A 15,558-nucleotide genomic window follows, 5' to 3' on the forward strand; every position below is an offset into this window, starting at 1 on the left:
TTCAGGAGGCTCATCTGTCCTGATGAAGATCTAAAAACTATATAGATCGAAACGCCGTCGACCTACCCAAGGAATTTCATTAGCTTTATTTGTATATAATTGTGTGTGTTATCCTTGTTGTTGTTGTTGTGTGACAGTCCGTTCACTTTGATCACTTATGTCACTTCCTGCACCACACTATTCACTTGAGCACCTGAAAAAGAGTATGACTATCTATGTATATCCTTGAGAAAAGAGTAAAATAAAATACTCCTACTTGTACCTACTACCTCTGCTCCCTAGCGATTTATTAAGTTTTCGCTCCCTGTTCTATTTTTTACCAAGGACCTCTTGAGGCCTACCCTGAACCATTGTTCTTCCAAAGCATCTTGTTACCCCAGGTTCTACTGTATGGGGTCCCCTTGTCTCTAATAAACAGATCATAAAATAAAAGCATTAGAAATAGCGCTCCAGAAAAATAAGACTACGCCCACTATGCTCGACAGTATTGGCATGTGGCGCAAAGAAACGGAACAACGAAAGAAAAGAGAAGAAGCAAAAATAGGGAAAGAATTACGAAAGGCAGCCCACTTAGCCGCTAAGCAACTAGAAGAAGAAATAAAAGAAAGAAAGGAAGCCGCACAAAACCAAGAATTAGGGTCGACAGGTCAATGTCCTGTTAGGACCCCCTCTGCGCTCTACCCTGAATTGCCCTCCAAACAGCGGGCGAACGATGAGTTACTACTAGGTCCCCCAGTCATCTACATGCCCCCTCCGTATGCCCCCTGCCAACAACACCCGCAGGCCCTAAGTGCAAACGAGAGCGACCTTAGCGCTAGTGCACCGGCCCTCACGGCCTCCGCACCAGCCACATTAACAACATCGTCAGACGACCCCGAGGCTAGCAAACAACCACCAGCCAGACCGAATAGGTTGAGCAAAGATGAGCGGGATGGGATCGACAAAATAGCAAAGACATTAGTAGAACGGAGGGAGAGCGAAGAATACACAATGAGCATATATAATTCACATGCCGACAGCCACAGACGGCATTTCGTTTTACGATTCAGCTACCACACCCTGAACGCATATGAAGATAGGTATCAAAGTAAGGGCCCCGCTAAACTGACAACGCTGTATAGGAAGATTGATGTTGGAGATGGGACTGAATGTGAGGCAACGGAGCTCTTCATGCAGATGCTTGAGGTCCTCCGCCACCTCACGGAACAAAAATCAGAAGCCAAGGTTACAGTCCCTGAAACGACCTCAATAGAAGTAGCCAATACTATGATGCCCATCAGAGAGGCGGCTCCTTACTGGATCCCGCCACGTGGCCAGGGAACAAGCGATGATATTAATCATGCAGATGCAAAAGGGAGGGTTGTGTACAATTGGGTTTACCAACCATGGGACCGACAAGATATCCTAACCTTTAAGCAAACTCTGCCCGATTTGAGAAAGAACCCGACAGCATTCCATACCGAATTAGGCACAGCCTTGGGTTCGACGATAATGACTTTAGCGGACATTGACTTGTTCTTCGGGTTATGCCTGCCAGCTGACGTGTGGAAGCAAATCCGGAAGGCTGACCACACGGATCTGTTTGGGCATACCTGGGACCAACTCGGTAAACTAGATAGACAGCGAGAGCCAGGAAGGAAACCAGTAAAGGACATACTGGAACTCCCAGATAAACTAGTCCAGAAGTTAAAGACACTGATCCCAGAAAGAAAGGTAGACTGGTCGATAGTCACGGCTTGTCGACAGAAACCCCAGGAAGATGTGTCAGAATACTTCTCCCGATTCGAGACAGTGTTCTCCGACTACAGTGGCCAAGACATGACCACCGCAACCGGACAGCACCTGTTTGTACAAAATTATGTAAAGGGCCTAACACAAGAGGTCTCCCAAAAACTGCAGACGAGTGAGAGTAGTTGGGGGGCCTCCAAACCCGCAGCTATCCTTCAGATGGCTCAGTATTACGAGCACCAAAAGAATGAGAATGATAGGGCGTCCGAGAAAAAGAAGAAAGATTTAAAGGAAAGGGTAATGATAGCCCAGATACAAGGTATAGCGGTAGGACGGGAACACCCAAGGGGGAACTACCAATCGACCACCCCCAGAAATCTACCTCCTAAAGATCACTCCCCAACACCACACACTGGACGTAGAGACATTAGCAATGACCAATGTGCCTTCTGCAAAGGATTCGGCCGCTGGAAATCCGAGTGTCCGGTTCTGCTAGAGATGAATAGAAATAGGGACCCCAGGGATGTGGCAGGTGGTCAGAGAAGCAGAGGACAAGGACGAGGGCACACAAACGACACCAACAATGACAGATCAGGGAGATTGAACACATTTGACCGCCCCCGACCGAACCAATATCAACTGTCCGATGGTGAGAATGCCCCCGATTTTGCATAGGACTGCCAGGGGCAAGGGAGGGATCCAGTCGAGCTCTGTGTTGACCAGCAAGGTCCTTATGTCACCGCTAAGGTCCTGGGTACAGAGTCTCCATTTTTGGTAGACACAGGGGCGACACGTAGCGTGTTATCGAGACGACTGATTCCGAGGGCACCCTTGTCTGGCTCACACATTACATCGATAGGTTTCGATGGGACGCCCTCCACTAACCCCCTGTCCGTACCTATCACCTTTGATCTAGAAAGCAACACCACTGACACGACATTTCTGCTCTCCTCCAACTCCCCTGACGCCATTATGGGCATTGACTTACTGAAACATTTTCGAGCTACTATTAGGTGTTCCCCAGATGGAATCCGAGTCATCCTGTACGACAACCCAGGCATGCCCAGATCCTGCCCCTCACGACACATGTGCTCCATAACTGACGCTGACCTGTCCTTGCTTGACACCCTGCCTCCGTACCTGTGGGCCAAAAATGACTCTGATGTGGGACGAATGATGATTGACCCTATTCATATAACTGTAAGACAGGACGCTATGCTCCCGAAACTCCCACAATATCGGATATCCCCAGAGGGCGAGAAGGCACTGGTAGCGATCATTCAGTCTCTGGTAGATGCAGGAGTGGTTGAAGAGGTGGTCAGCAACGTCTGCAACAGCCCAATCCTACCTATTGTTAAGAAGCAAGGTGAAGGAGATGAGAAAGCGTACCGCTTCATCATCGACTTGCGAGAGATTAACAAAGTGGTTGTACCCCAGTATCCTGTAGTCTCCGATATCACCACCATTCTGACCCTCATCCCGTCCACTGCCACCACCTTCACTGTTATCGACCTTAAGAACGCGTTTTTCTCTATCCCCATCCATCCAGACAGCCGTTATCTCTTCGGCTTCACTTTAAAATCACGCTCGTACCGATTTTGTAGAGCCCCCCAGGGGTACACTGGAAGCCCCTGCATTTACAGCCAGGCCCTCAAAAGACAGCTGGATGCCTTCCAGCTACCAGATGGGGTGGTGTTGATCCAATATGTCGATGATATCCTTTTGGCGGCCGACACCACCCCACTTGCAACGACAGCCACCGTCCATCTCCTACACTTTCTTGCGGAAAATGGCCATAAAGTCTCCAAAAAGAAGTTACAGTTCTGCCAGCCACAAGTGACTTACCTAGGCCATCTCCTGTCCAAAGAAGGGAGGAAACTCACACCCGACCGGATCCAAACCATCCTAGACACCCCCGTCCCAAAAACACAAAAGCAAGTCCGCTCTTTGGTTGGCCTAACCTCTTTTTGCAGACAGTGGTTACCTAACTTCAGCCTCATTGTAAAACCCCTACTTGCCCTATTAACCAAAGATGCCTCCTTCCCGCTCCCTTGGACCCCTGAGTGTCAAGCATCCTTTAAGGAATTGCGAGATGCCCTCTGTTCAGCGCCTGTCCTAGGAACCCCGGATTACTCCAAACCCTTCTCCCTCTTCACCCACGAAAGGGAGGGGTGTGCATTGTCTGTCCTAACACAATCAATTGGTCCTAAGCAGCGCCCTTGTGCCTACTTCTCCGCCACTCTTGATCCTGTAGCCAGAGCTTTACCTGCCTGCCTTCGAGCAGTAGCTGCCGCTGCTGTCTCTATCCGTCAGAGCGAGGGAATCGTACTTTCCAACTCCCTCACTGTGCTAGTACCCCATGCTGTCGACACCCTCCTGAACCAAACCAAGACTCAACACCTGACTAGCGCACGACTGACAGGGTACGAACTGACGCTACTTGCACCCCACATCACACTAAAGAGATGCACGACTTTGAATCCTGCCACATTGTTGCCCCTGCCTGAAAATGACCCCGACGTTCCTCCCATACACGACTGTGTGACCCTCACGGACGAACAAACTAGGAGTAGGGTTGACCTCCGAGACACTGCTTTCACTGACCCCGATGGAGAGCTATGGGTAGACGGCTCATGCATCAAACTCCCAGATGGCACCACTTCAGCTGCCTATGCAGTAACGACAGCCCGAACAGTAGTTGAGACAGCCCGCATCACACAACGATCTGCCCAGGCAGCAGAGCTGATAGCCCTCACACGAGCCTGCATCATAGCCACGGGGACCACCGCGAACATATACACAGACAGCCAGTATGCCTTCGGGGTGGTTCACCATTTTGGACTCCTGTGGAAGGAGAGGGGATTCCTGACGTCCCACGGCACACCAATCCTCCACGGAGATCTAGTCTCCGCCCTGATTGAAGCAGTTCTCCTCCCCAAACGATTAGCGGTGATCAAATGTCAGGCACACAAAAGGGTGACAGACTTAGTCGGACAAGGGAATGCATTGGCCGACATCACTGCACGAACCACAGCTGAGAATAGGACGGTGACACGCATGTATGTGACCAGGTCACAAGCAGAGAAATGGAGTGACGCAAGGGTAATGATCAGAGACATCCAGTCGGCCAGCACCCCTCACGAACTGACTAAGTGGGCAGGGGTGGGTTTGAAGGACGAAGAGGGCTGCTGGCGAACGAAGGATGCAAACAAATGGTTGCTGCCCGACTCATATCTGATCCCCATACTGACGATGGCACATTCCCCCGCACACATAGGATCTGCACCCATGATCGAACTCATTTCCAAAGTCTGGCACAACGACAAAATCCCCGACTCAGCCAGACGCCTAGTTCAGCAGTGCCTTATCTGTCTGCAACACAACCCCGGGAAGGGAACTGTGGTACCCCGGGGAGGGTTTGGGACCCCCAATCACCCCTTTGAGGTCCTTCAGATGGACTACATCCAACTAGAGAGATGCCAAAGCTTGAAGTATGTACTAGTCATCGTATGTGCCTTCAGCAAATGGGTAGAGGCCTATCCAACCCGTGACAACACTGCCATGACTACTGCCAAAGTACTACTGAAAGAATTCTTTCCTCGCTATGGCCTTTGTCGAATTTTATGGAGTGACAATGGCCCCCACTTCATAGCTGAGGTTATCCAATTAATCTTAAAGGGGTTGGGGGTGAAGCAAAGGTTTCATGCGGTCTTCCACCCCCAATCCGCCGGTCTGGTGGAACGCCATAATGCCACACTGAAGTTGAAATTATCAAAAATAGTGGCAACCACCGGACTTAAATGGCCAGACGCTCTCCCTCTGGCCCTGCTATCGATGCGCTCCACTCCCACCAAGCACCATTTGACCCCCTACGAGGTCGTATTCGGGCGACCGATGAATCTCTGGACTGCTCCCAAACCGACCTCCATTCATGACGTCCTACTATCTGATTATTTGTGCAAGTTAACTAAAACGTTGTCTGTCATTCATCAACAGGTGCAGCAGGCCATCCCCGATGCTTCCAGGGGCCCCGGCCACGACATCCAACCGGGAGATTTCGTCCTAATACGAAATTTCCAACGGACCAAGAGTCTGGAACCTCGGTGGACGGGCCCCTGGCAAGTGCTGATTACCACACGGACGGCGCTTCGAGTGGAGGGGAAGAGGCACTGGCTGCACGCACATCACTGCCGGAAGGTCTCTGCAAACCTGGCCACGACAGAAAGCGTCAGCACCCAAGAAGAGCTCCTGAGCAAAGACCGACCGATATTGAACTGTTATCCCGATACTGAGGCACTCGAACTTGCAAAATTCTCTGATCCCACTGTGCCATCCAGAGAAGGGTATTTCCTGCGTCGAAAGGAGGGAGCTTCGGCTAAGTAGGCCACGGACTAAGTTGAATCTCAGAACGGTGACCTAAGCACAACCAAGGGTTGCCGGGAGAGAAGCTAAACAAAGTCTGTGGTTCTGCCCGCTACCGAGCCCCTTGAAGGTGATGGAAGCGCCAGATAAGAAGATGATGGAAGCGCCAGATAAGAAGATGATGGAAGCAACGGGAAATACCCACTATAGAAATCCAAAGACTGACAACTTGCACAAATCAAAGACAATCGCACTCTTTATTGTCTTCCTCTTCTGCCTTCTCCTCATGACCTCCTTCTGGATTCTGGAGGAAAGCACACCGGCTCATGAGGCATTGCTACCTACTGCACAACCGACACCCCTGAAAGAGCATCACCTAATCTCTCTGTCGCCTCAGCTCCGAAAAAGGCGCAGGGAATTTTGGAACAATTCCTTCGTGCAACTGTTGCACCAACACAACCTTGCTGCAAATGCTACGAACTGCTGGATCTGCGGGTTGCTCCCGCATGCTACGGGACACTCCATCCCCTTCATCCCTTCTCCTTTCTCAGTTCACGGCTCTTGCCTCGCCTGGTTGATCCTCATGCAAGAGAGCCACAAGGACAACGCCACCTCCAGCCAGACAGTGTCGCACTTCTACTCTGGGTTCTGGCTGAACAAAAGCGGAAAGACCTCTGCTGCCCTGTGTCCTGCGCTCACGGGCGCCACCTTCCTTAAAGATATTCCAGCCAAAGAACGAGTCGAAGTACAGCTGCTCCACAATCCAGCCAGAACCACTTTCTCTCATCTGCAAAAACAAACTACCGCCACTCTGACGGTGGCCCTGTCCGTTATCAATGTCACAGGTCTTGTTTGTCTCGAAGGCCTTGGAACACAGCTGGTGGGTCACAGTGCCTGCCGAATCACCAGAACATTGGACTCAGTTGACCCCCCATCCTTTGTTGCTTCTCCAAATATGTACTTTGTGTGTGGCACCAAAGCTTACACCTGGCTCCCGAAAGGTTGGAAGGGCACCTGTTACATTGCCTTCGTCCTTCCACCCACGTATGTAGCCCCTGCCAACCATCACCGGCAGAGGCGTGCAAATGACATTGGACAAGCCGACTCCACTGGAGCACAGTTCCTAGATGCAGCAAAGGGACTTGTTCCTCTGTGGGGCCCAATGGCAAATAGCCGCGCTATCCGACACCTGACCCAGGCAGTAGAAACAACGATCAACATCACGGCTGGTATCCTCGCTAACAACACGGCGGAGCTTCAGGCGGTCCGCCTTGTGACCCTTCAAAACCGCCTCGTGTTAGATGTGGTCCTAGCCGATCGAGGGGGAGCATGCCGCATCATCGGATCTAGCTGCTGCACCTACGTGCCGGATAATTCACCTTCAGTCTACAAAGCCATTGAACACCTCCACAGACTTTCCTCAGAGGTTCACCAAGAACAGGAAGGATGGTCGCTTGGGAGCTGGTTTTGGGACACTTTGAGGAACTGGGGTTGGAGGCTGTTATCCTTCGTACTGATACCTGTTGTGATATTATGTGGGTGTTGCTTGGGTATTCAATGTCTACCCTCCTTGTGCAGCTTTGTTTCTAACTGTATGTGCCCAAAGACTTTGGACTTCCGAACTGAGCACATGAGTCCCCTCTACGAAGTAGAAGTACGTGGCCTTATGGGGATAAATCCGAACTGACAAGTTGGCGAGACATGTTAAAAGGGAGGACTGTGGAATTTTAGTTTACGAACTGAACATCATCTGCGCCAGCTTGTCACCCACGTACAACATGCACGACCGCCATTTTAGGTATCATGGTCTCCCTGTCCACAATCAGTCGCCAGCGCGCCCCTCTCACCCAGCAAGCATCCTCCGCGCACCCTGGCTCCTCCTCCCTCCCCCTCATGAGCATGACCCTTCTGCATGACCCTGTCCTTGGGAGTCACGCCTGCGCCTGACCACCATCTCCTCTCCTCCCATGAATGCCCCTCTGTTGGTAAACCTTCCCTCCGCGCCCGATTGTCCATGCGGCATGAATACCACTCCTTTGATGACCCCTTCCCCCGTGTCCAGCTGTCCACACAGGTCCGAGGCCATCGCCTAAGCCGGGAGATATCATTTACTGCCCCTTATTGTATGAAGTCGACCTTCTTCAAAGGACCCTCTATTGATCAAGACCTCCCCACCCCCTGGGACATGATCAGGCGCGCACACCCTAAGACTCGACGGAATACTCAGCTGCGTGATGACCCCCCCCCCCCTCTTATCAGCAGGTTGAGGACCTCTATTGTGGAGGTATATGGGGGTGGGATTGACACGAGGATTACGGGGATGTTTCTTTCCTTACTTCACAATGTTCTGATTGTAATAAAGAAAGGTCACATGCCATAAACCAGTGTATAAGAGGCCAGGCCTCTGAGAGGCTGTTAGAGCACCTCGAGACGATACCTTGTTGTCCGATCTGATGTGTTCTGCTCCGTCGGAATAAAACTTCTGTTTCCTGCCTTCTGGTCTCCGGCGCCTGCCTCATTGCTTGGTAATTTGAATGGTACAAAGGCGGTTAGCGCCGGGCAAATCTTAAAAAGGTCTTAGCCCTACCCTTATTTTACAGAAATGGCACCACGAACAGACACTGGACAGCCACGCAGCCCACGAGAACGCCATACGCAGACACCATCACCTCATCAGGTCTGCCAAAAGGGCCTCCTTCAAGAACCGCCTCGACAACAATGTGCACAACAACAAAGAGCTCTTCAACATCGTGAAGGAACTTTCCAACCCCAGCTCCAACACCAACGACATCCCACCATCGCAAGACCTGTGCGACTCCCTTGCCACCTTCTTCCATCGCAAGATCGCAGACATTCATGACTGCTTCAACAACCGGACTGCCCGACAGCCACCGACACCTCAAACACCACGGCCACCACCTGCATCAACCCCCTGCTCACCTGCACCAACATAAATGAAGACGACACCATCAAAGTCATGAACACCATCCACTCCGGCTCTCTGTCAGACCAATGCCCACACTAAAACTTCAACAAAGCTAGCGCCACCATTTTACTCCATCTCCTCAAGGCCATCAACATCATCTTCGAGACCTCAACCTTACTCAAGAAACCCAAGGCGGATCCGAAGGACCTCAAGAACATCCGGCCCATCTCCCTGCTCCCGTTCCCGGCGAAGGTCATCGAGAAGACCGTCAACGGACAACTGACCCGCTACCTCGAGGAGAACAACATCCTGGACCCATCCCAGTCCGGGTTACGCTGCAACCACAGTACTGAAATTGCCCTCTTCGCTGCCACCGATGACATTAGGGCCCTGCTGGACAACGGTGAAACAGTGGCCCTCATCCTCCTGGACCTTTCAGCCTCCTTCGGCACTGTCTGCACTACACCTTACGCACATACCTCCACAATGCAGGGTCTGAGACAAGGCTTTAGAATGGACCCCCTCATTCCTCCCCAGCAGAACCCAGAGCGTCCGCTTCCCCACTTTCCGGTCTGCAGCCTCCAAGATCATTTGCGGCGTACCCCAAGGATCAGCCCGACATTGTTCAACATCTACATGGCACCGCTTACCCAAGCCCCCTGACTGCACTAGTGGTGTGGCTCACTGGTTAGAGGTGGCAGACCCGGAAGCAGGAGGCGGCCCGGGACCAGGGTTCAATTCCCGACGCGGCAGGGTTGTGGACCAGGGTCAGCGGACTCGATAATTTTCGCCTCGGTGCCTACTCTAACCAGGGGTCCCACTCGGCAACTCTGGGCATTAGCTTGCCTAATCTCCACAACGGCCCCATCAACGCCGGGGATGCCTGGCTCCACCTTGGGGACTCCCAGTAGGGGCCATCCCACAGGGAAAGCCAGGACGGGTTCCCCAGCGGTATACCGCGCCAGGATACTCCGGTAGTAATTGTGCGCGTTACAAAACAGCTGATAACATAACATAACATAACATCATCTCTTATGCCAGCGACACCCAGCTGATCCTCTCCCTCACCACGGACCCCCTCACCACCAAAACCAACCTCCACGAAGAAATGAAGGCCGTCGCTGAGTAAATGAAGAACAGCCGTCTGAAGCTGAACTCGGACAAGACAGTGGTCCTCATCCTCGGCTCCACGCCCTCAGCCTGGGACGACTCCTGGTAGCCAACAGCACTGGGAGCAGCACCGACACCCACCGACCACGCACACAACCTGGGATTCATCCTCGACTCATCACTCTTCATGACCAAGCAAGTCAACGCCGTCTCATCCTCCTGCTTCAACATCCTCCCCATGCTCCGCAAGATCTACAGGTGGATTTCCACTGAAACAAGAAGAATGGTCACCCATGCCCTCGTCAACAGCAGGCTGGGCTACGGAAACGTCCTCTACGCAGGAGCCTCGGACAAACTTCTGAAACAAATTCAGCGCATAAAGAACGCCTCTGTACGACTGATCCTCGACATACCTCGCCACAGCCACATCACACCCCACCTGAGAGACCAGCACTGGCTTCCTCTCAACAAGAGATTCACCTTCAAGCTCCTCACCCATGCTCAAAAGGCACTCCACAACACCGGACCGGCATACCTCAACAGATGACTCAACTTCTACACCCCGAACCGCCAGCTCCGCTCCGCCGACCTCGCCCTCGCCACCGTCCCCCGCATCCGAAGAGCGACCATTGGCGGCAGATCATTCTCCCTCCTCGCTGCCAAGACCTGGAACACCCTCCCCATCCTCCTATGGCAGACCCAGGACCTACTAACCTCCAGGAGACTACTCAAGACCTGGCTATTCGAGCAGTAGCAGCAATTGTATAAATGTATAGAATAATTATGTTTTTCAATAATATAAATGTTCATTGCTGAAAGTGCGATTACAAATACAATTCCATTGTTTTTGGCCACAGCGTTATATTCGGTGGATTCATGCTTAGCACCCAAACAAATTTGTTTCCAGTTTTAATGTTGTTTATTTTTTTTGTTAACATTGTTTTATACAGCCCGAACTTGGCTCACTGGGATTAGAGCGCTAAAAAAAAGACCCAGATTATGTCACACCCTTATTCAAATGTTTTTGCCACTAGTCAATTCAATGTTTTTACAATAATCACAGGAGGGTGAGCGGAGGCTTGGAACCAAGCCTCGTTCCCAAGATCCAAAGTCGCTTGCTCTAGCTGTTTGGTCACATCTCCTCCCAAATTTGTGGTAGATCTCCACATTTGGCACAAGTAGCTTGCACGCTGCTCCACAAGCATACGATCCACTCACCTTCCTTCTAAATAGTCGTGCTCCTCACAGGATTAGGTTAGTGGTTAGAATAGAACAATCTCACATTACAATCCAGTCATGCTAACACAGCTTGTGACTTTAGATGTAGTTTAGTGGCTACATTTGGAATTCGTTCTGGCTACTAATGCCAGCCTGGTTCCTTGACAGAGAATCATGTGAATATGTAAACATGTGCAACCCCATACCTATCTCCTTCTGCCTAAAATGTAAATGTTTGCAATGCAATTGTGCTATTGCATAATTCAAGAATGTAAATCCCCAGTTAACATGAATGATCTTGATCTGTCTCCTGCTGCCCCGATACGAGCCACAACTGAGTTTGCAGCTGGCAAAATAATTTCCAAAGTATGTCTCGAGTTCTTCTCCATATTTGAGTAGGTTTATCCTGTTAACTAAGCTTACCATGCAACCAAAAGAGCAGTCTGAGAGACCACATAGCGGAGAAATGACTGTATATTTTCCTATGTAACTGCAATTCTGTGTAAGGGATTTGCACAATATGTGCTGGTCGGTGACTGGCGGTGTAAGACGCGGCATTGCGTAAGCAGGGTAATGAGTATTAGGCTAAGCCCTGCTGATCCAGTCAGTAGAACATGCACTGTGATGCTAAATCGGCCACCAGACATATGTGGGAAAAGCTAATCTAGCAAAAGGCGCGGGCGCTCCTGGAAGTGGTTCAAACCCAGCTGAGGCGCAGCGCCCGGACCATGCAGCGGCTCTTCCTGCGGTGTGGCGGCCAACATGGTGGGAGAGAGGCTGTGGACCTACCTCATTGTAGCTACGATGACTTCAGGTACTGTGTTTGTTGCAACAGTGGCTTAAAACTCAATCATACAGATAATGTGTCTGCATTTTATTGATTATATTGACAGGCCTTTATTGAGAATCTGTGTGCAGCTTTAGGGAGCACAGGATAGCTCATTATACTAGCCAGGCAGTTGTCTACTAAATGTGTGTTAAGACCGTGAGGGTGGTGTTTATTCAACAACATATCTAGGCAATTCGTTTTTTTGAGGCAGTGTGAGAAACTCTATTTTAAAGTCACCCTGCACAAAAATGGCATTATCCTTACATTTCCATAGGAAATCTTCACTCTACATTGGTCCACCACCTTCTCCCAGCTTCCGTCAAGAAGGCACGTAGAAGGTGGTTTCCTTTCTTACCTGTCTTCCAGGCATTTGTACTCCCTTCCTCTCGTGATTCGCAGTCATTCCACACTTGGAACCTTTTGAAATGAATTAAAACAAGGCTCTCTTCTGTTTAGTCTTGCCTCGGCACCTCTCTTTAGGACTAGGATACCCTAGCTTGAGTAAAAGAGCACTTTACAAATTGATTTCATTCATTCATGTATCCACTGTTCGATTGGGTTGCTTTCTGATGCTGATTCGCATTCTTCCAAATACTGGGGCAATGTACCGCTACTTTGCAAAAGGACTGGTTACCACAGAGAATGCAAGCAGAAGGAGGAATTGAAGTGGAGAAAAATCAGAGCGTTCCTTTAACATGACGTGTCCTGCATTGGTCCAAGAGTGTCAGGGCCAGGGTACGTTTTCAGAATAACCACTGGGTGCATTTGTGTTAGGTGTATAGCAGGACATTCCGTCTTGGAGCAGTTAGTCTTAACCTGAATCAGGCACCTTATTTGATAGAAGAGATCAGCAATTTGGTAAGGTAATGAAAGACCGAAAATGCAACGGTAAGGGAAGGCAAGAGCGACGGGGTAAGAAAACCAGGAGGTGAGTTTCTAAGGAAAGGTAACAGTGGTGTGGTAAGGAAAATTAGCAGTAATGGAATAAAGGAGCAGTGATGAGATAAAAAAAAAGTTAGCAGTGATAGTGGAAGGGAATGAACAGTGATGGGGTGAGGAAAGGGAACAGTGATGGGGGAAGGAAAGTAAACAGTAATGGGGAAGGAAAGTAAACAGTGTTGGGGTGAGGAAAGTGAACAATGATGGGGTAAGGAAAGTGAACAGTAATGGGGAAGGAAAGTAAACAGTGATGGGGTAAGGAAAGTGAACAATGATGGGGTAAGGAAAGTGAACAGTAATGGGGAAGGAAAGTAAACAGTGATGGGGTAAGGAAAGTGAACAGTAATGGGGGTAAGGAAAGTGAACAGTGATGGGGTAAGGAAAGTGAACAATGATGGGGGAAGGAAAGTAAACAGTGATGGGGTAAGGAAAGTGAACAGTGATGGGGGAAGGAAAGTGAACAGTGATGGGGGAAGGAAAGTGAACAGTGATGGGGTAAGGAAATGTAGTAGTGATTAGGTAAGGAAAGGTAGCAGTGATGGGTAAGAAAAGGGAACAGTGATAAGGTGAGGAAAGGTAGCAGAGATGGGGTAAGGAAAGGTAGCAGAGATGGGGTAAGGAAAGGTAGCAGTGATGGTGTAGTGGTAGGTAACATTGGGTATGCAAAGGTAGCAGTGATGGTTAAAGAAAGGCAGCAGTGATTAGGTAAGGAAAGTGAACAGTAATGGGGTGAGTAAAACTAGCAGGATGGGGTAAGGAAAGGGAACAGTGATGAGTAAGGAAAAGGTACGGTGATGGGGTAAGGAAAGAGAGCAGATGTGGGGTAAGGAAAGAGAGCAGATGTGGGGTAAGGATGGCAACAGTGAGAGGGTAAGGAAAGGGAACAATAAGCAGCAATTGGGTGAGATAAAGGACCGTTGGTGGAGTAAAGAGATGGTGACGGGACAGCTGTTGGGTAAGGAAAAGTAAAGACATAAGGAAAAGTACTGTAAAGAATGATGTTGTTTGGATTCTCCGTCTGGCTCCTGCCACCATCCTTGGGGGTAGCAGCAAGCACGTGCCACCGTGGGACTGTAGATGAAGACCTTGTTCTAATCGCCACCTGCCTGTGCACTAGAAGAGAGTGTGCCAAACAGGATCAGGTCGGTCAAATGAGGACTCCAGGCCAACCCTTACTCTATAAGACCTTGTGATGCCCTGCCCTGGGAGTCTGTTATGTCAGCAAGTGGCCTGTGGGTGTTGGTCTTCATGGTGTTATTGTGGGCAATACTCAGTGGTGTGAAACTGTGGAAACGCGCGTGAAAAGAACGACGGATAATCCTTCATAATATAAAAGACTCGAACACAAGGCAACATTAAATAGTGTAAAAGACAACGGTGCTCATGTTCCGAAAGAAAGCTCGGTCAGAAGATTGAAATCCTTTATTGCAGAACAAAAAAAACAGGAAAGCTGCTTATGTTTGGCTGTGATCTCACTGGCTCCTATGTAACGTCAGCAGTTGCCCCCACTCATATGGACACAATTCACAATCGTTTGTGCACATAGAACATTGTATATTTGAACAGGTATATAGCACTGATGCCAACACATTTAAGCATAAGTGCAAGTCTTCCTTCTTGCAACATTCGTGAACCAAGTCACGAGGCCTCTTACACCCCATGTCAATGCTGGTATGTCTTCCTAGGGAACTAGGCCCGCTTAGGGCCCTGGAGTTCCTTGCATTGCTTAGTTTGATGCTTGCGTGGATTGTATTTCAGAGATGTAAACATGTACAACAGCTGTTGCCCCAGCAACTGTACACCACACTGTCAGTATTACCAGTGTTTACTCCTGACATCCGTTGTGACCTGCAGTTTACAACTTAGGGTCTCCACATTGTCAACTTCGCTCTTCATCCTTCTGAAGTCAATACATTGAACAGCATTAACAGTGGCAATAACAACCATAATTACATCACTAATAACCAGCAAAAACCTATGTGAAACGAGACACAAAAATTATTTAATTGATTATCCTTCTAAAGAAACCAATTTACTTACGTCCTTTTATCCCACACCTACAATCAGTACATAAATCACATGTTTTCGACTTCACTTTTCATCATGTTATCTTGAAGTAAGGGGCCGAGACAGACGTAATTGTAATATTGTAAGTTTCCATTAAATGCAAACATGAAGAAAAGAGGCCAAAAGGCACACATGAAAGAACTTTATTCATGGAGAATGAAATGACACTGATTTTTATCCTTAAAAATGTGAAGAGAAAAAACATGAGTTAACAATTTTAATGAGAATTGGTAAAAATCAGTCAACGCTTTTGATACAATATCCGAAATTACTCAAACGTTTCATGCATGTAGTTGATGGGGTCATATTAAGCGCATTTCTGTATGTAATGCTCCTAACATTTTCTGAAAGTAGATGTTGATAAAGATACTGTATTCCA

The 15,558-nt window shown here is 49.3% G+C and overlaps 1 protein-coding gene across 1 annotated transcript in view; it reads left to right on the top strand.

Annotated features, from left to right (window-relative positions):
- CRB1 (crumbs cell polarity complex component 1) overlaps window positions 1-15,558 on the top strand; it is a 713,161-nt gene that overhangs the window by 547,614 nt on the left and 149,989 nt on the right. The window lies entirely within an intron of this gene.

This window comes from Lissotriton vulgaris, chromosome 1_1 (assembly GCF_964263255.1).
Source record: "Lissotriton vulgaris chromosome 1_1, aLisVul1.2, whole genome shotgun sequence".
NCBI lineage: Eukaryota > Metazoa > Chordata > Amphibia > Caudata > Salamandridae > Lissotriton > Lissotriton vulgaris.